Source organism: Pelodiscus sinensis, unplaced genomic scaffold (genome assembly GCF_049634645.1).
Source record: "Pelodiscus sinensis isolate JC-2024 unplaced genomic scaffold, ASM4963464v1 ctg130, whole genome shotgun sequence".
Taxonomy (NCBI): Eukaryota; Metazoa; Chordata; order Testudines; family Trionychidae; genus Pelodiscus; species Pelodiscus sinensis.
In genome coordinates this window covers 188,948-208,609 of record NW_027466005.1, presented here as the reverse complement: position 1 = coordinate 208,609, position 19,662 = coordinate 188,948, and the positions used below count along the sequence as shown (strand labels likewise).

Here is a 19,662-nt window from a genome sequence, read left to right as displayed (position 1 = left end):
AGAGGGGCGGGGCCGGAACAGGAGTCTCGAGGGGCGGGGCGGGGCGGCCACTGGGCACGGAGCGTATGGGGCACCTGACGTCATGACGCAGCGCGAGGCTCCCAGACGCAAGCCCCGCCCACCCAAAGCTAGCGGGGGGGGGAGGAGGATGTGGGGCAGGGGGGTCTGGGGGCAGCAGGGGGAGGAGGAGGAGGATGTGGGGCAGGGGGGTCTGGGGGCAGCAGGGGGAGGAGGAGGAGGATGTGGGGCAGGGGGGTCTGGGGGCAGCAGGGGGAGGAGGAGGAGGATGGGGGGCAGGGCGGGTCTGGGGGCAGCAGGGGGGAGGAGGAGGAGGATGTGGGGCAGGGGGGTCTGGGGGCAGCAGGGGGGAGGAGGAGGATGTGGGGCAGGGCGGGTCTGGGGGCAGCAGGGGGGAGGAGGAGGATGTGGGGCAGGGGGGCCTGGGGGCAGCAGGGGGAGGAGGAGGAAGATGTGGGGCAGGGCGGGTCTGGAGGCAGCAGCGGAGAGGAGGAGGATGTGGGGCAGGGTGGGCTTGTGGGGCAGGCAGCGTGAGGGGAGACTGAGGCACTGCTGGGGCCATGTCCCCAGCGTGAGGAGCTGTTCCCCGTGGGCCAGGGCCATGTGAGATGCCTGGGAGCAGGGCCCTGGCTGGGCCTGGTGCAGAGCCGTCCTGTGCGAGGGAACCCCCTGCCCAGCCGGGCTCGGAGCTGCCCCCGAGTCCGGGGCCCTTGGCCAAGCGGAGGCGTCGGTTCCTCCTTCGGCTGGGCCGGTCTGTGGGGCAGCCCTGGGCTCTGCACTGGATTCGTGGGGTCACTCTGGGGGCGCGGGAGGCAAACGCTGGGGTGTGGGGAGGAAGCGCTGGGCTGGGTTCCTGAGGGAGGGGGTGGAAGCTCCATCCCTACAGGAGTTTTGCCACCATGGCTGGGCTGATTGGGAGGGCTGGTCCTGCTTTGGGCCGGGGGCTGGACGCGAGGGCTCCTGGTGATTCTCTGATTCCCTGGCGTGTCATTCAAACACTGGCCTGTGTATGGCTCAGCAGAGCCCCAGGCTGGCCCAGCAGGAGGTGCTGGTGCGGCGTGGGGCAGAGCTAGGCCCAGCGAGGGCATGCGGGAATGGCGGGGGCAGCTGGCAGGATGGGCGGAGTTATTTCAGCAGCTGCAGGGTGGGGGTGAGTTTTGCCAGGAAGGGCCCAGCTACCAGACTGCTCCAGTGGGCAGGAAATCAAGCATCTTGCCAAAAGGATTGAGCTGAATGAACAAGAGGCCTCTGTGCAGCTGTTTGGAGAGCAGCAGTGGGCCAGGCAATGCTGCGCCCCACTGGGGTCTCCTGGCAGCCAACTTCCTGAGCACCGGGCCCAGCCTCGGGTGTCTCAGTACTGGGCTGGGTGAGGGCTCTCCCCATGGCCCCGACTCTAGCAGCAATGGGCAACCTAGGCTAGCAAGTGGGTGGCACAAGATCCTCCTTCCTTCCAGTGGGACACGATTGTCTTCAGTCTCCCACGGGAGGGCCGTTGTGCTAACGACTTGTGTATCTCCACTGCGCGGGGGGCACTGACTGACCCGGAGCAGCGCTGGGCCTGGCTGCAGGAGGCCATGGCTCTGACGGGCAGTGCTGTGTGCGTCTGGCACGTACCTCACTTCACGGCCCTCGCTCGATGGGCCTGTCGCCTTCGTAACACCCGTAGGAAAGAAATACCCCGGTAGAAGCCAGCGGAATGCGGCAGCCCTTAAGCACCATGTCCTGGGGCCACACCCTGAACCCCAATGGGCTGCATGTAGTGATGTGAGGTGAGAATATTCTCAGGAAAAGATTATTTCCTGAGAATTTTTGAGAATTTTCTGATTTTTCATTTCCTCTTGAAATAATATATTGTATTCAACTTTTAGAACACCCTGAATGTTAAAGAGCTTTCTTGACCATTCAAGATAGTTTGAGAACGGTCTAGAACATTCCAGAATGTTATGGAACTTTTTAGAACATTCATGAGTCAGGAATTCCGACAGTTATGGAACTTTCTGGAAGCATCACAGAAAGTATAGAAAGAGGCAGTAACACATGTATTCTCTTTTGTGAAAGGTGTCATTGTGTTTTCATCAGTATGAAAGGAACTAAGCCTAAAAGCGATGTGTGGGATTATTTCCTTCATAAAACAGTTAAAGACAAAGTGTTATCTGAATGTAAGTACTGCAAGGCTGATACATCAGAAATGCGACAAGGATGAGAGAGCGTATTTCCAATTGTTTGAAGACTCCTGCTTACATCAAGGAAAAGGCAACAAAATTCTCAGGGTCCAGAAGCAGATCACCTCAACCATCAACTGCATCAACATCTCTAGAACACTGTGATAGTGCTAGTGAATTTACATCACCACCTTCCACATCTAGTTCAGCCAAGGTGTGTCACTCTATAAGTTGCTACTTTGATTCTATGAATGAAACTGAAAACAAAGTTTTGGATGATTTTTTTGCACAAGCTATATTCTCATCGGGATCACCTCTTTCACTGGTTGAAAAGGAAGCTTGGATTACTTTCATGCAAAAATTAAGACTATCTTACAAGATGCCATCCAGGTACACACTTTATAACAAACTTTTGGAAGCTGAATATCAACATGTTGATGCTCTTATAAAAACAAAAATTGCTGAAGCCTCTTCTTTTGCACTGCAGTGTGATGCTTGGAGCAATTGAAGAAATGAATCTGTTATACATTTTATTATATCAACACCCCAACCAGTGTTTTACAAGACAGTGGCAACCGATGTTGAACGTCATACTGCTGAGTATATGGCATTCCATATGAAAGATATAATGACAAATAGGCACTGAAAAATTTGGTGCCATTGTCACTGATAATGCTGCAGCAATGGTGAAATCCTTATCAATGCTTAACGAAAAATACAATCACGTTGCTATGTACGCTTGTGCTGCTCATACACTAAACTTGTTAATTGGTGACATCAGTAACTTAAAATCTGTTCAAGAAACTGAAGCTACCTGTAAAACTGTTGTGAAGGAAATTAACAAATCACAAGTTTTACGAGCTCATTTTACTGTATTTCAAAAAGAGAAAAATCAAACTTGTGCACTTAAATTGCCAGTTAAAACTAGGTGGGGTTGCATTTTATATTGTTTGAAAAGCTTATTGAAATCAAAGAAGTCTTAAAATTCCTTGCTGTCCATGAAGATTTACAGACTAAACTGAGCAAACGTACCAGGAATTCAATCCTGGATGAAGATGTATATTGGGTACGGGTCCAAAAACTGCATGTACTGATAAGTCCTGTTGTTAAATGGATTACGCTGCTTGAATCTGACCAGCCAAAAATTAGCAAAGTTCCTGAATGTTTCAGGGAATTAAGTGATCATTTTAATAGGCTACTTCCCAAAAGTCCACTTACCAAACAAGAAAAACAGGATGTGATGAAAAGTTTTGAAAAAAGAGAAGATATGGCTCTAAAAGACATTCACTATGCTGCAAATATTCTAGATCCAAAATTCAATGATGAGTGCCTTTCTAGAAATGAACAAATACAAGGAACTGAATTCACCGATAAATTAGTCACAAGAATATATGGCACTGATCACTCAGCAAAAGTCATTGCAAAGCTTGCAGAGTATCGTGCTAAAGAAGGGTTGTTTTTTATTAAATCATATGTAACAAAAATAGGCTGGCTCAGTAGAGGCAGTAACATGGTGGAAAGGTATTAGCCATGGATCAAAATTAGGGAAAGCAGCGATCACCATATTGAATATGCCACCAACAATGGCAGCAACTGAAAGAAGTTTCAGTACTTGTAGTATCATTCATAATGCAAAAAGAAACAAGTTAACACAAGAAAGGGCAGGCAAGCTGACATTCATAGCCTATAATATAAAGCTTCTTAAAAACCCAAATGATGCTCCATTGAAATCTCCAAGAGAAAAAAGGAAACAGAACCAGAGAAATGAGGAAAAAGAAATTGGTGATGCTGAAGAGAAAGAAGAAGAGGATATGTATGAGGAAGAAGAAGAGAGAGAAAGATATGGGTCAGATTCGGAAAGTGCAGATTCTGATTAGACTTGTATTCAATCCAGAAAGTTAAAAATATTTGTACCCTGCAACAGAAGATTTGTAATAAAAGTTCTAGTAATTTAAACCTGTCTTTTTTTCTTTACTTTCCCAAATTTTCATTTTAACAATTGTAAACTTTCATGATTCTTGAAGTTTTATTAAAGAAAAACATTATCGTAAATAGTAAAATTCTTTAAAAAATATTTAACAGGTATTTAAGAGAAAATTCTCACATTGGAGAATATTCTCAAGAGCGTTCTCGAGAATATTCTCCAAAAGTTTATTCCCAAGAATTTAACATCGCTAGCTGCATGTGGCCCGTGGGTTGCTGGTCGCTCAATGCTGGTCTATATGCAAGAGCCGCTCGACCCTCAGAGAGGCCTGAACGAGTGTGTGGCCAGGCCCATGCAGCTGGGGGATGTCTGTTTTCTGTGTGCCCTGTAGCCAAGCAGGCTACCGGTGTGGTGGGCTGCATTTGGAGGAGCGGTGCCAGCAGAGCTAGGGGAGTGATTATTCCCCTGTATTCGGCAGTGGGGAGGCCACATCAGGAGTGTTGGGGCCAATTCTGGGCTGGCGTTACTGATTGCTCCAGTGTTGGGGGGGTGTGCCCACGCTCAGCCAGGACCCAGCAGGACCAGGGCTGGATTAAGGGTGGGGGCTAGCTGGGCAGCTGCCTGGGGTGCCAACCTATGGGGGGCACCTGATGGCAGCTCTAAGGGGTGCCATGTGGCCCCTGGCCCTGAATGCGCAGTGCCTGATGGCAGCTCTTAGGGGCGCCGTGTGGCTCCCGGCCCCGGGCACATGGTGCCTGATGGCAGCTCTTAGGGGCGCAGCATGCTGGGGGGCGGGGCCATGTGCCTAGGGGCGGAGCCATGCATGTGTCACGTGCCCGCTGCCCAGGGTGCAGGAATGGCTCGAGCCAGCCCTGAGCAGGATGGAAGGGCACCCAGGCAGAAGGGGCTAGGGCAGTGGTCCCCAACGCGGTGCCCGCGGGTGCCATGGTGCCCGCCGACAACCTGGGCCGGCCCCGCCCCTGGCGCACGGGAGGCGCTGGCCCCAGGCGCGCGACACGCACCGGTGCTGGGTGCGCGGCGCTCGGGCGGCCCCAGCCCCAGGGCACATGCGGGCACTTGGGCGCGCGGTGCTCGAGTGGCGCCGGTGCCGGCCCCAGGCGGTGGCTCGGGCGGCAGCGCTGGCCCCGGGCACAAGGCACTCGGGCGGCCCTGGCCCTAGGGCACATGCCGGCGCCGGTGCAAGGACATCCCAGTCCCCTGGCGTGCCCCCAGACGCGTGGCCCCGGCGCCCGGCGCGTGAGTGGCCCCACCTCCTGGGCGCCCGGGAGCCTCTAAAGGTTGGGGACTACTGGCTGGAGAAGGCACGTAACAGATGGGGAAGGTCTCTCCAGCAGCCATTCCCAGGCTGTTCTAGGCTCTGCCAAGCGCTGGCCAATCCCGTGGGCCTGGATCCAGCAAGGACACACTTCAAACAGGTGAGGTGCCCTGCTACTTTCTGCAAGGGCTGGTGTGTCTTTGGGGCAGTCATGGGGCTGGCTGGGCTCCTGGCATGACGGGAGGGGAGCGCCCAGCAGGGGGCGGTAACGTGTGCCCCAAGGCAGCCCTGCAGCTGGCAGACTTGCCATGTTGCCCGAGGGTGGCCACCCAGTGCTGCTGCAAGGCTCTCGGGGAGGAAGGTCTCCCCAGGACCCCCCTTTGCACTGTGGGGCCCCTCCCCAGCAGGCCCTGGGCGTACAGACACCGCTCCCCAGTGGCAAACGGGTGGGCAGAGCCGTGTGGGCACCCTGGAGCAGGGAGCTGGCACAGCACTGTGCTGGGTCAGTATTCAGCCAGGCCTCCATGCATGGAGCGAGTGCAGTGTACCTGGGCATGCCCTCTGAGTCTGCAGCGCAGGGGGCTCTGTGCCATCCCTCAGCAGGGCGCTAACTCCTCGGCCCGGGGCGCCTGCCAGCCCCCTTGCCCCCTCCCCCAGGCTCCAGAGGGCGTGGGGTGGCAGGAGAAGAGTGCCCTGGCCTTGTAGAAGGTGCAGCCCAAGGACCCTGTGTGTCTGGAGGAGACTCCGTACTGCTGGGAAGGGCGAGGGACCCTGCTGCCGCTCTGGGAAGGGGAGAAGGGAGGACTCCGGCCACTGGCGGCTGGAATCAGGGTAAACCCTCCGGACAAGGGCAGAGCAGAAAGGAGCATGGGGCAGGCGTGGGCATGGAATTCCCAGCCCCCCAGCCTCAGACTCCGGCTCCAGACCAGCTTCCATGCTCTGCTCTCGCCAGGCAGCCTGGCACCTCAGCAGCCTCCCTGCCCCTCACCCAGAGTGGATGGGGGTGGCCCTGGGTAACGCCCAGCAGAGCAGCTAGGGACCAGAGTGGAGCAGCAGACAACGCAGGGGCCCGGGCGCAGGCTTTTGTGCTGGATCAATCGTGCAAGGTAAAGCCCGGGGCAATTAGCCCACCGGCAGCCGGGCGAGCATTGCTTCGCGCTGCGAGAGCTAGGCTGGGGCAGGCTGTCCCTCGGCTCTCGGGCTTCACAGCCTGCAGCCTTCCTGCCCGGCGCCGTTGTAGGGCGCGAACCTTTGCATGCCCGGGGGAGAGGGACAGGGCTGAACTAGGGCGTGTCTAGACCACATGGCTCCAGCGACGGAGCCATGTCGATTAGGCTGATCGGCAGAGGGAAATGAAGCCGCGATTTAAATTTAAATGGCCGCCGCGCTCCGCCGACCAGCTGCTGATCAGCTGTTTGCCGGCAGATCGGGGCAGTCTGGACGCGCCGCGGTTGACCAGGAAGCCTTTGTCGACCGGCGCAGGTAAAGCAGGGTTCATGATGCAGGGATGGGGCAGAGGAAGGTGTCCGAGAGGTTCCCTTGCACAGGGGCTGAAGAGGAAAAAGTGACTGGCTGCGGAGAGAGACTCCAGTCCTGTGGGGGGAGGCTGTGGCAGGAGTGTACGGGGCCGGCTACACACAGCAGCAGTGTGCCACAGAGAACGGGACTGGGGCCCTGAGACACGGAAGGCAGCCCGCAGGCCCCACAGCCCCAAACCGGAAGTGGGGCCCATGTGTGTCCCCCAACCCTGAGAGCGCAAGAGGGGAAAAGGCCCAGGGAGCCCCTCCAGGCCCTCCATGCAGACGTCCTGCCGGGACGCTGGACCCTGGGCTGGGAGGGGGCGTGACCAGTGACCCCTTTTGCCCCAGAGCTGGCCGGAGGTGGGGCTGGCGCAGGGGGGGATGTGCTGCTGGGGGTAGGAGTGACTGGCTGGCTCAGGGCCCCTCTCCCCAGGCTGGGCCACGCTGGGTCCCTGGGGCTAATAAACCTTCAGTTCTCCCTGGCAGCTGAGGGTCCCTTCTGGCTGCAGATGCACCAGTCTGGACCTAGCCGAGTCCAAACTGAGCAGGCGGCGGGGGCGGGGCTTGGTGACTCCCCACCCCTTGGTGACAAGGGACAAAACTCAGTTTTCTTGAAAGAAAGACGTGGAGAAATGGGAGAGGGTCCAGAGAAGAGGAACAAACACGACCAAAGGGCTCGAGAACACGAGCTAGGAGGGAGGCTGAAGGAATGGGGCTGGTTTAGTTTGGGAAGGAGCAGACTGAGCCGGGACGTGAGAGCAGTTCTCAGGTTTCTAAAAGGCAGGAGGGGGAAATTGTTCCCCTCGGCCTCTGAGCACAGGCCAAGCAGCAAGGGGCTGAAACTGCAGCCAGGGAGGTTGAGGTTGGACATTAGGAAAAACTTCCTGCCTGTCCGGGGGGGGTTAAACACTGGGACACATGGCCCAGGGGGGTTGTGGAGTCTCCATCCCTGGAGAGATTCCAGAGCAGGATGGACACACACCTGGCAGGGCTGGGTAGACGGTGCTTGGTCCTGCCATGAGGGGTGGGACTGGACTCGATGCCTCTGCAGGTCCCTGCCCGTCCTGGTGCTCTAGGGCTCTTCGAGTGCTTGCTCACGTCTGTTTCAGTAAGTGCGCCCAGGCCGCACCGACAATCTGCACAAGGCTTTCCCCAGCAGTACCCACCAGGTCGGCTGTAGTGCTCCTGGCGTGGTGCCTTCATGGCAACGTATCTCGGGCCCTGCTGCTCCGCCTCCTGCCCCGTTTGGACTCGTCTAGGGACGTACCGTGGGCAGCCGGAAACCCTCCCTGGCTCTCCTGAGGGCGCGGAAGCACTTTCAATTTGGTCCCTCCAAAAAGATATCTCCCCCCCCCCCACCCCCAGGCTCTATTCTGCTGTGCTTGGTCGCCTAGGGGCTGCCTAGGTCAGCTGCTGGCCGTCTCAGCCTTCCACCCGGGGTGCAAGGCAGATCTGTCTTTGGCACCCCCATGGCAGGGCTTGGAGAAACTGTATGCCCGGCTTGGGCAGTGGGAGTTCACCTACCTGCTCCTTTCCAGACTCACTGACCTCCCTTCGAGCCCCTAGTGCCTCGCCCCTGAGCCTACCTCTCCTGGAATCGCCTTGGCCGGGGGGTCTCAGAGCTCCGAGCCCCACCCACGGCCCCCGCAGGGACGTCCCCACCCACGCTCCTGGCTCTGGGAGCCTTCTCGCCCTTCCAGCTGAGCCAGAGCAGCTTCCTGCCCAGTCTCTTTCCCAAACCGCATGCCAACAGTGGAGCCCACGGCCCCTGGCAAGGTGGGCAGGCCGGCACCTTGATCCCAGAAGGGGCAGGGCTGGGCAGCCAGCCCTCAGTGCCCCATGGAATGTGCAGGGTGAGCCCTGGCCCTCAGCGCCCACCGGAGCACACCCCCACTCCCACCCTGCCCTAAGGCCTGGACTCCTGCTGCTGCATCCAGGGTGCAGCCCAGAGCAAGGACAGACAGGCAGCCTGCCTTAGCGCTTCTGCACAGGATAAGCCCCCGTCCCAGCCCTGAGCCCCCCAAACCCACAACCCCTTCTGCACCCCACAGCATGCACCCCCTTGCTCCCAATCCACACCCCCTCCTGCACCCCACAGCATGCACCCCCCTTGCTCCCAATCCACACCCCCTCCTGCACCCCACAGCATGCACCCCCCTTGCTCCCAATCCACAACCCCTCCTGCACCCCACAGCATGCACCCCCCTTGCTCCCAATCCACAACCCCCTCCTGCACCCCACAGCATGCACCCCCTTGCTCCCAATCCACACCCCCTCCTGCACCCCACAGCATGCACCCCCTTGCTCCCAATCCACACCCCCTCCTGCACCCCACAGCATGCACCCCCCTTGCTCCCAATCCACAACCCCCTCCTGCACCCCACAGCATGCACCCCCCTTGCTCCCAATCCACAACCCCCTCCTGCACCCCACAGCATGCACCCCCCTTGCTCCCAATCCACAACCCCCTCCTGCACCCCACAGCATGCACCCCCTTGCTCCCAATCCACACCCCCTCCTGCACCCCACAGCATGCACCCCCTTGCTCCCAATCCACACCCCCTCCTGCACCCCACAGCATGCACCCCCTTGCTCCCAATCCACACCCCCTCCTGCACCCCACAGCATGCACCCCCTTGCTCCCAATCCACACCCCCTCCTGCACCCCACAGCATGCACCCCCCTTGCTCCCAACCCACAACCTCTCCTGCACCCCACAGCATGCACCCCCTTGCTCCCAATCCACACCCCCTCCTGCACCCCACAGCATGCACCCCCCTTGCTCCCAACCCACAACCTCTCCTGCACCCCACAGCATGCACCTCCCTTGCTCCCAACCCACAACCCCTCCTGCACCCCACAGCATGCACCCCCCTTGCTCCCAATCCACAACCCCTCCTGCACCCCACAGCATGCACCCCCCTTGCTCCCAACCCACAACCCCTCCTGCACCCCACAGCATGCACCCCCTTGCTCCCAATCCACACCCCCTCCTGCACCCTACAGCATGCACCCCCCTTGCTCCCAACCCACAACCCCTCCTGCACCCCACAGCATGCACCCCCCTTGCTCCCAACCCACACCCCCTCCTGCACCCCACAGCATGCACCCCCCTTGCTCCCAACCCACAACCTCTCCTGCACCCCACAGCATGCACCCCCTTGCTCCCAATCCACACCCCCTCCTGCACCCCACAGCATGCACCGCCCTTGCTCCCAACCCACAACCTCTCCTGCACCCCACAGCATGCACCCCCTTGCTCCCAATCCACACCCCCTCCTGCACCCCACAGCATGCACCCCCCTTGCTCCCAACCCACAACCCCTCCTGCACCCCACAGCATGCACCCCCCTTGCTCCCAACCCACAGCCCCCTCCTGCACCCCCAGCATGCACCTCTTGCTCACAACCCCTCCTGCACCCTCTTGCTCCCAACCCACAGCCCCCTCCCGCACCCCACAGCATGCACCCCCCTTGCTCACAACCCCTCCTGCACCCCCTTGCTCCCAACCCACAGCCCCCTCCCGTACCCCACAGCATGCACCCCCTTGCTCCCAATCCACACCCCCTCCTGCACCCCACAGCATGCACCCCCCTTGCTCCCAACCCACAACCCCTCCTGCACCCCACAGCATGCACCCCCTTGCTCCCAATCCACAGCCCCCTCCTACACCCCCTTGCTCCCAACCCACAACCCCTCCTGCACCCCACAGCATGCACCCCCTTGCTCCCAATCCACAGCCCCCTCCTACACCCCCCTTGCTTCCAACCCACAGCCCCCTCCCGCACCCCACAGCATGCACCCCCCTTGCTCCCAACCCCTCCTGCACCCTCTTGCTCCCAACCCACAGCCCCCTCCCGCACCCCACAGCATGCACCCCCCTTGCTCCCAACCCACAACCCCTCCTGCACCCCCTTGCTCCCAACCCACAGCCTCCTCCTGCACCCCCTTGCCCTCAACCCAGAGCCCCCTCCCGCACCCCCTTGCCCCCAACCCACAGCCCCCTCCCACACCCCTCCGAAACCCCATTTCAACCTGTGGCCCCCTTCTCCACCCCACCCAGAGCCCTGCGCACAGCGAGGGGTAGGAAGTCGGGGGGTTCCTCCACACGCCCACGTGCGGAGAGAAGGGAATTGAGTGTGCGGAGTCCACGGCGCTTTGTTATTTTGTACTTTTGACACCCCCAGAGTCATCGCCCGCCGCTTCCACGCGGCTGCCCGGACAAAGGCGCCGCAGGTCGAGGGGGGCGCGCCCGGGGACGGGTCATTCTTCTTGTTCGGTTTGAAAAGGGGACTTGATAAAACAGGTTGAGAAACACGGGGGGGGGGCTGGGGGCGGGGCCTGGGGGGGGGCGGGGCCTGGGTTTGGGCTTTGTGCCCGGCAAAGGGCCCCCCAAAAGCCCTGCCCTTGGCCCCGGGCCCCGTGGAGCCCCGCAGGGCCCGCCCCGCAGCCCAGTGCCGGGGGGGCGCACACGCCGCGGGGCGGGGCCTGGCTGGGAAGCGAAAGCGGCCGAGCCGGGAGCGGAGCGGGGCGAGCCCCGGGCTCCTGGCGAGCCGGGCCGGGCGCAGGGCGCAGGGCGAGCGGAGCGGAGCCGCGCAGGGTGAGTCCGGGGGGCGCCCGCGGGGCCGGACCTGTAGCGCCCGCGGGCCGGGCTGGGGCGCGCCCGGCCCGGCCACTTTGCGCCAACTTGGCGGGAGGCCCCAGGCCGCGAGTCCCGGCTGCGCAGCCCCGAGCCGGGCCGGGCCGAGCCGGGCCGGACCCTCCCCTGCCGGCGCTGGGACTACGTGGTGCGAGCGGGACCCAGCCGCGTGCCCGGGGGGCCCCGCCGCAGCTCGCCAGACGTGGGGCGGGCCTGGGCTCGCAGCACCTGCCGGAGCGGGCTGGGGGGCTGCGCTGGGTCCGGCCCGTTCCCCGCCCCGGGACGCCTCAGAAGCGAGTCTGCTGGGGCTGCACCCGGGCTCCGGCCGGGCCGGCTGGTGCGGTGGCCGCCCCTTTGCGAGCGCTGCGCGGCCGGCAGAGGATGCGGGGCGGGGGGGCTGGGAGCAGGCGCGGGGCTGGGGGCTGGCGCGGGGCTGGGAGCTCGGGCTCTGGCCGGGCCCAAAGAGCCAGGCACATGGGCGGAGGCCAGGTCCGCGCCAGGCGGGCAGGGCTGGCATCCTGCGCCCGTGTGGAGGGTGGGGATGGGGATGGGGATGGGCTGGAGCGTGAAGTTCTCGTTTGGGCACCTGGCACCGTGGTCTGCCCGGGCCTGGCCGCCCTCCTGTCCTTAGCGCTCCGGGGACACAGAAGTAGGAGCCGGCTGGGCCGGGCCTCGCTCCCACGGGGCGTTGTGTGTGGCGGAGCCGAGTTACGGTTATTTACTCCAAGGCCTTCGCGGTCCGGGGGGATTCTGTTCAGATGGTTTGTCTGGCCGGGGTGGGGCAGGCGGAGCCGGTTCGAAGCTGCACTCGAGGTTGGGGGAACCTAAGAGCTCTCTTGGCCCTGTAGGACTCTGGAAGGGAGGGGGAGAAGCTTGTTTCACCATGGGGGGAGCTGTTCACAAGTAACCCCAGTTTGGGAGCAAGCCCGGGACAGCTGGTAGCTGGTTTTAAACTTCCCCCAGACGCCTGAAACGTTCCCGTTGGAGCCTCCGCTCGACACACCGCGGGCACCGGATTGTGCCAGTGAAAACCCTTCTGGCACGGAAATGGAGGGGCCGTCGCCCCGTTGTGGGGACAAGCGAGCTCGCCCGTCCAGGGAGCGGCTGCAGGCTCCATGCGTAGGCCCCTTGCAGCCTGGTTCCCGTTTTATAAACGTGCTGGCCCGAGAGGCCCCCAAGCGCAGGGAATGCTGCTTCCCACAGGGCAGGCTAACGAAAAGCCGCCGCCTCCTCAGGTAGCATCTGCCCCGCGTCGGGCTGCTTCCCCCTCGCCTGCGGCCTGGGCACTCCGCCTGCGGCCCGGTGGTGTGTGGGCTCCGCCGCGCTGGCGATTTGTACAGCGGGCTAGACCGGCTGAGCGAGCGCCGGATCGCTGTGCTGGTGAGCAGGCCGCAGGCTGTTTGTGCGCAAGGCCCAGCGCTTAGCGCAGGACGTTTGCTGCCAAGTGAGACGCGCTTCGTGTGTTGGCCACGATTTACCTTGGCGTGGAACGCAGCCACGAGGCTCCGATTTGCAGCCACCTCTAGCCCCGCCCCTTCGGCGCCTGTTGCTGTCAGCTGGGCAGGCCGAGTCCCTGGCCACGCTGGGCCCAAGCAGAGCGGCTTCCTCGGGCGGACTCGGCATCGCACATGCGCTGCTATTGGCCTGTCCCACTCCCCACCCAGGGCCTTGGCTGGGCCACCTGCTCGGGCTTGGCTTTGGGACTGGCCGCTCTCGGGTACCTGTCCAGTGCGCGGCGTCACCCACCGCTCCGGCTTTCTCTGCAAGGGCGCCCGCCTCCTCCGCTGTCCCTGCTCTCGGGCCCGGGGACCCCTCTGGGGGCTTCTCCTGTGGGCCTGGGGACCCCACTTCTCCAGGAGGCAGGAGCTATGCCACCAGAAGCTCGTCTATCCACGTGGCACTGTCTCGCTCCGGGGCATGGCTTGTGCCCCCCCAAGCACGGTAGCTGCCCTGCCAGTGGCCTGTGGGGTAGCCTGGCCCGAGTGAGAGCTCCGCTCTTCTAGGCACACAAGGGGAAGCAGTCGAGAAAACACGAGAATCCGAGAGGGGCCAACGTGCTAATAAACGTACCAGGGTTCACCCCCGTTCCATCGGGGCTCTGACAGGACTCAGCCCCCCCCCCCCCCCAGAGTTCCCTGGGGCCACATGTTCCTAAGTACTTTCCATGCAGGGGTTGGTCTCTCTCGTGAGGTTTGGGCCGCTGATTTTCCGATTCCAGGAACAGGAAGGCAGCAGACAAAGATTCCTTCCTCAGGGCGTAGCTTCCAGAGCCTGGAGCTGTTTCCTCTTTCCTCAGCGGAGGGGAGACGTTTGCAGCCCTCTCCCCACAGCGATTTCACAGCCAAAGCTCCGCGGTCCGGCCCATCGCGCCTGGCCGCTCTTCGGGACGGTCCTTTGGCGGTCGCAGGGTTTCCCAGGCTCCGTAATTCGGAACCTTTCGTGCAATGCAGCAGACTCCGGAGATGATCAAACCTGACGCATTTTTTTCAGGGATACTGCAGGAATTTGCCTTGTCTCACCCAGCGTAGCGGGCCCGGCCTGTGGGCTGTAGTGCAGCAGGCCAAATGCCCTCGCGCCTTCTTCCGGGCACACGCTGGACGAGCTGCTGCTGTCCCTGCCTTGCTCTCTGCAGAGCCCCTGGGCCCGGTGCTGCACAGCAGTGCGACCTCGGGAGCCAGGCTGCGGCTTTGGGGGCAGGCGGCGTGTTGCAATTGGGGCCGGCAGAGATTGTACCTTTAACTCTGGTCTGCCACAGGCCCTCCGTGTCTGCATTTCCTCAACGCGGCTGCGGTAAGGCCCGTGGCGGTTAGACTCTCTGGCCACGCTCAGGCTCTCCTGGGTCCCCAAAGAGAGGCTGATCCTGAGGGCGTCCTACTCTGGTCTCGTCTGGACGTGGGGGAGAAGGGTTGGCTCCTCGGCGAGGAGACGCTTGCTCCCGAGCGCGTCGGGCGTTGGAGTTAAGAAAGCGTTAGAGAAGCAGCCTTGCAAACCGTCCTGGCTAGGGTCCGCTTCCTCCTCGCCGCTCAGGTTTCACTTCCTTGGCACTTGTGTCCCACCCTTGGGTTTCTCAACTTCGCTGTCGGGTGTCCCAGGCCGGACAGGAGACACGAGCGCCACTGCTGCTGAGGGGATGGCAGGAGGGGGCACCTTCTCAGCCTCTGTGAACACTGCAAAGACCCCCCCAATCCACTCCCCGCCCTCCCGTCTGCAATGCTCCGAGTGCGGGAGAAGAGCAGGCCAAGTCCCCGGACTGGAGCGCTCAGTGGCTGAGGGGACTGGTCATTAGAATGGCAGGTCACCGGGCCGAGATGGTCCAGGGTTAGGGCGCTGAAGGAACTCGACTAAGAAATAATTGTGCTGGCAGCGTCTCCGTGCAATGTTAATTAGAACCAGCCCCTGCTGCAGGGAATGGGAAGGTAGCAAGTGCTGTACACGGAGTTTACAAGGCTGTAGGAGAACCTGTGAGCCTTGCGTCTCCAGCCCGTTGCTCGAATTGATAATCCCAGGACATCTGGAAGCTCGTGATCTGCGGGGCTGTCAGTCGCGCGCGTTCTGCTAAGGCAAGTTGTTTCTTGGAACTGGCTCGGCGTCCTCTGACCCTGCCTGGGAGGGAGCGGCAGGAGAGCCGGTTGCCATAATACGTCTGCGTTTCCGAAGGGCCCGTGATGAGACCCTGAAGAAGCGGAGGGGCAAGAGGCGGAGTTGTCCTGGATGGAGTAACGGCTTGGAACACGCAGGAGCAGGGAGAGGAATGGACCGTCCTCCTGGCGAAAGGGTCGGGCACTGTCTGTCGGGTCCCGTGGTGACCCTGCTCCTGAGAGCTCTGGGAAGGGCCGCAGGGGGCGGCGTGGGGGTTAGGGTGGAGAGGAGAGGAGTGTGGAGAGCTGCCCGCGCTGGAGAAGTGGGCACGTGGTGGCGAGGGAAATGGCAGAATTGAGGAGTGACGCACTCTGGGGAGCGAGGGAGGGAGGGTGTCTCTTTGCCTTGCACCTTCCGATAGCCGTTGCGTCCTCCTTGGAAACTGACCGGGTGTCCCGGAGGCTGAGCCCTACCTTTGGGGGTAGGGATCTTCCCAGTTACTGGGCAGCCTGGCGGGGCTGGAGCAGCCCCCGCTGCAGGATCCCGGTTACAGGTAACGTACAGCCGACTAACTGGTTAAACGGGATTTTACATCCCTGGGGGGAGAGGGGTCCGGGCTTTGCGAGGGACTTGGGGTGCAGGCTCAGAGCTGGGGCAAGGGGAGGGGAGGCTTAACTCAGGCAGCTCCTGAAAGTGACCTGCACGGCCCTCCTGGGCGGGGGACGGAGTCTCTGTGCGCTGCTGCTCACGTTGGCTGTGGGAGGGACTTTGGGTGCGGGCTCCGGGGGGGGGGGGGGGCGGTGCTCACCAATGGAAGCTGCAATGGCATGGGGCAGCATATGGAGACACACACGCCCTGCCGGGGCTGCAGAGACAGGCCGTGCCACTGACCGCTTCCGGGAGCGGGGCAGAGCCAGGGCAGGCAGGAAGCCGGCCTTAGCCTTGCTGCACTCATGGGGGTAGCTGGGGACCCTCGGGCAATTGCCCCCAGTCGGTGGGGCTTGTATCCCCCCCGTCTTTCCCTCCTCGCATGGCGGCCCTTCCAAGCCCCTGCCCATTTGTGTGGCCCTTTGCTGAGCCTTTTCCAATGCCCATGTCGCTTTGTTGAGACGAGGCGACCGCATCTGTGCGCGTGTAACAGCTGTGGGCGTCCCCTGGCTCTGTACAGAGGCACGACGACGTTCTCTGTCTTATTCGCTATTTCTGTCTTAACGATTCCCAACATTGACGGCCGCTGCCCACGGTATCGTCCGCTCATCGTGACACCGAGGTCTGTGAAGTCACCGCTAATGTAGCCCCCACCGTTTATATGCGCAGTCGGGTTTGCATTTTCCAGTGTGTGTGACTTTGCATTTCCCAACATGGAGTTTCATCTGCCATTTGCTCCCCAGCTTTCTGAGATTCGTTTGTGGCTCTTTGTAGTCAGCTTTTGGTCTTAACTCTCTTCAGTCGCTTTGTCTCTGTACATTTTGCCACCTCACTGTTTGTTCTTTTTGCTAGACTGTCTGTGAATATGTTGATTAGGATGGTCCCAGGACAGACCCTTGGGGGACCCCACTAGTTACCTGTCCCCACTTGGAAAACCGACCATTTATTGCTACCCTTTGTTTCCTGTCTTTTAACCAGTTCTCAGTCCATGAAAGGACCTTCCCTCTTATCCCATGGCCATGTAATTTACACAAGAGCCTTTGGTGAGGGACCTTGTCAGAGGCTTTCTGGAAATCTAAGAGCACTGCATCCACTGGATCCCCCGTCCACATGCTGGGTGACCCCCTCAAAAAACTCAAGCAGATTAGTAAGGCATCATTTCCCTTTACAGAAACCATGTTGACTTCCCCCAACAATATGTTCCTCCATGTGTCTGACAATTCTAGTCTTAACTAGAGTTTCAAGTGATTTGTCCGGTACTAGGGATGTAATCGTGCAGCAAAAGCTTATCGGTTAATGCCACAGACGACACGCATTTCCCTCCCCCTCCTTGCTAGTACATTTTGTAGCAGGCTGGCCAGCAGCCAGCTCAGTCCTGGTTCGTGCCGGGTCCGGAACCTACCCTGCTGCAGCTCTGCATTTAATGTGTATTAGGAGCTGGGCGGGCAGGCAGCCTGACTCCGCTCCAACTGGCACTGGGTCCAGGAGCTCAGACCCCTTCCACCCCCAGACAGGGGCTGCTACCACCCCGCGCTGCTGCCTCTGACAAAGCAGCAGCAGCAGCACAGAGTGGCTGGGGGTGTCTTTGGGAGTGAAGCCGGAGCGCACTGGCTGCCGGCCCCACCCCCGGGGACTATAGACTAGTTGAATAACCGATAAGAATTGATGAGGCTACTCGACTATTCAGTTAGCCGAGATTTACCATCCCTGCCCGGTACTGACGTTAGACTTACCGGCCTGTAATTGCCAGGATCGCCTCTCGCGCCCTTGTGAAAATGTGTGTCGCATTTTCTGGTTTTCAGTCATTTGGCCCCAGCCTGCCAATGGGAGGGGTCGATGATAGGCCACAGACCACAGCTCTGTAATTTCGCATTTGCGTTCCTGGAGTGAGATCATTTGCGAATTCTCGGGTGAATACCGTCTGGTCCTGGTGACACATTGCTGGTTCATTACGTTTGTCAGCTTGTTCCCAAACTGCCTCTAATGACATCTCCATCTAGGGCAGTTCCTCAGATTTGTCATGTAAACAGGATGGCTCAGGTTTGGGAATCTCCCCAATATCCCCAGCCGTGAAGACCTAAGCGGAGAATTCATTTAGCTTCTTTGTAACGACCTGATCGTCTTTGAGGGCTCCTGTAGCATCTCGATCGTCCAGGGGCCCCACTGGTTGTGTAGCAGCTTCCTGCTTCTGATGCGCTTATTACTTATTGAGTCTTTGGCCAGCTGTTCTTCAAATTCTTTTTGGCCTTCCTACTTCTATTTCTACTCTTCGCTTACCAGGGTTTGCCCCCTTTCTATTTGGTTTTGCTGCTGAGGCACTTTTAGGGGGGGGGGGGGGGTGTGAGTGAGTGATTTGGGGTATACATTTAAGTTGAGTCTCTTGATGGTGTCTTTCAAAAGTTGCCATGCAGCTTACGGGGATTTTACTTCTGGCTCGTTGCCTTTTTATTTGTTTAACTAACTTCCTCATTTTTGTGTAGTTTCCCTTTCTGAAATTCGGTGCCACAGTGGTGGGTTGCTGGGTGATTTCCTTGCTGCTGAGATGTTCTATGAGGGACACTATTCTGGGCCTAGTGCTCCAAGAAGTAGCTGTGAAAAGTGTGAAGCAACTGTGCCCAGTCGGGGTCTTTTGACATAGGGGCTTATTTCAAAATTGGGCTGCGTTTGGATGCAGGTAAATAGCAGAAGAGCGTCTCTGGAAAAAGAACTGGAGGAGGTATGCAAATGTGCAGCGCTATTTGCATCCTTCTCCCAAAATAACCGTTCTGTGTAGACACCCTCATTGTGGAGATACCTGAACCCCCCATTGTCACTGAGGTCTTATTTGTAGAGCGTCTCCGGTCTCACTGCCCCCTCCCCTGCTGTGATGCTGATGGGCTGGGCATGGTGTTGCTATGCGTAAATTCTGTGGTACGAGCCAGTGCGTTTCCCCTGTTTATCTCGTTTGATTCTGCACTTTCACAACCAGCGCCGCTCCCCCCACGGCCTGCCTGCTCTGTCCCGTCCCTGGTGGCCCTCTGACAAGCCTCGTCCCGCCGGGTTTCCGTGATGCCTGTGGTATTGCTCTCCTCCGGGGCTGTAAGCAACGAGTCAACTGTCTGATGAGCAAAAGCTTATCGAACAGTCGACTTGTGGAACTCCTTGCCAGGGGATATTGTGAAGGCCAAAAGTGTGCTGAGGCTCAGAAAAGAAGAGAGAGCAGTTTATGGAGGATAGCCAGGAGGGTCCGGGCTGCAACCCCAGGCTTTGGGTGTCCCTCACCTCTGAGTGCCAGGTGCTGGGCCCGGACAACAGGGGACGGAGCACTTGATAAATGGCCCTGGTCTGTTCCTTCCCTGCGAAGCGTCTGGTGCTGGCCACTGGCAGGGAAGGGACCTGAGCTAGATGGACCGTTGGCATCGCACAGTATGGCGGCCCTTTCACCATGGCAACGCCAACCTGACCAGTGCCTGCCAGGCCCAGACGCCTCTGGCTTTTTGCCGTCTTCCAGTTGCTGGCCAGAAGTTGCGACGGCCAGTCCCTCGTGTCGGTGTCTCCCAAGCATTATGGGGTTTGCTGAGCCGCTCGCTCCCCAGCGCTGTGGCCTGGGACTCCTCTCCGCTGGGCGCCTGCTGCAGCCTCACGGTGGGTCGGGCCGGGCCTGCTCCGTGGCTGAGGAGCGGCCGGTTCTTGGCCTCACGGTGGGTCGGGCCGGGCCTGCTCCGTGGCTGAGGGGCGGCCGGTTCTTGGCCTCACGGTGGGTTGGGCCGGGCCTGCTCCGTGGCTGAGGGGCGGCCGGTTCTTGGCCTCACGGTGGGTCGGGCCGGGCCTGCTCCGTGGCTGAGGGGCGGCCGGTTCTTGGCCTCACGGTGGGTCGGGCCGGGCCTGCTCCGTGGCTGAGGGGCGGCCGGTTCTTG

General features: G+C 60.1%; 1 protein-coding gene across 1 annotated transcript in view; it reads left to right on the top strand.

The window, feature by feature from the left end:
• Positions 1–11,287: 11,287 nt before the first annotated feature.
• ZNF710 (zinc finger protein 710) overlaps positions 11,288–19,662 on the top strand; it is a 23,011-nt gene continuing 14,636 nt past the window's right edge. The window contains exon 1 of the mRNA XM_075918041.1: positions 11,288–11,500. The gene's annotated coding sequence lies outside the window, so the exon portion shown is untranslated. The remainder of the gene's footprint in view (positions 11,501–19,662) is intronic.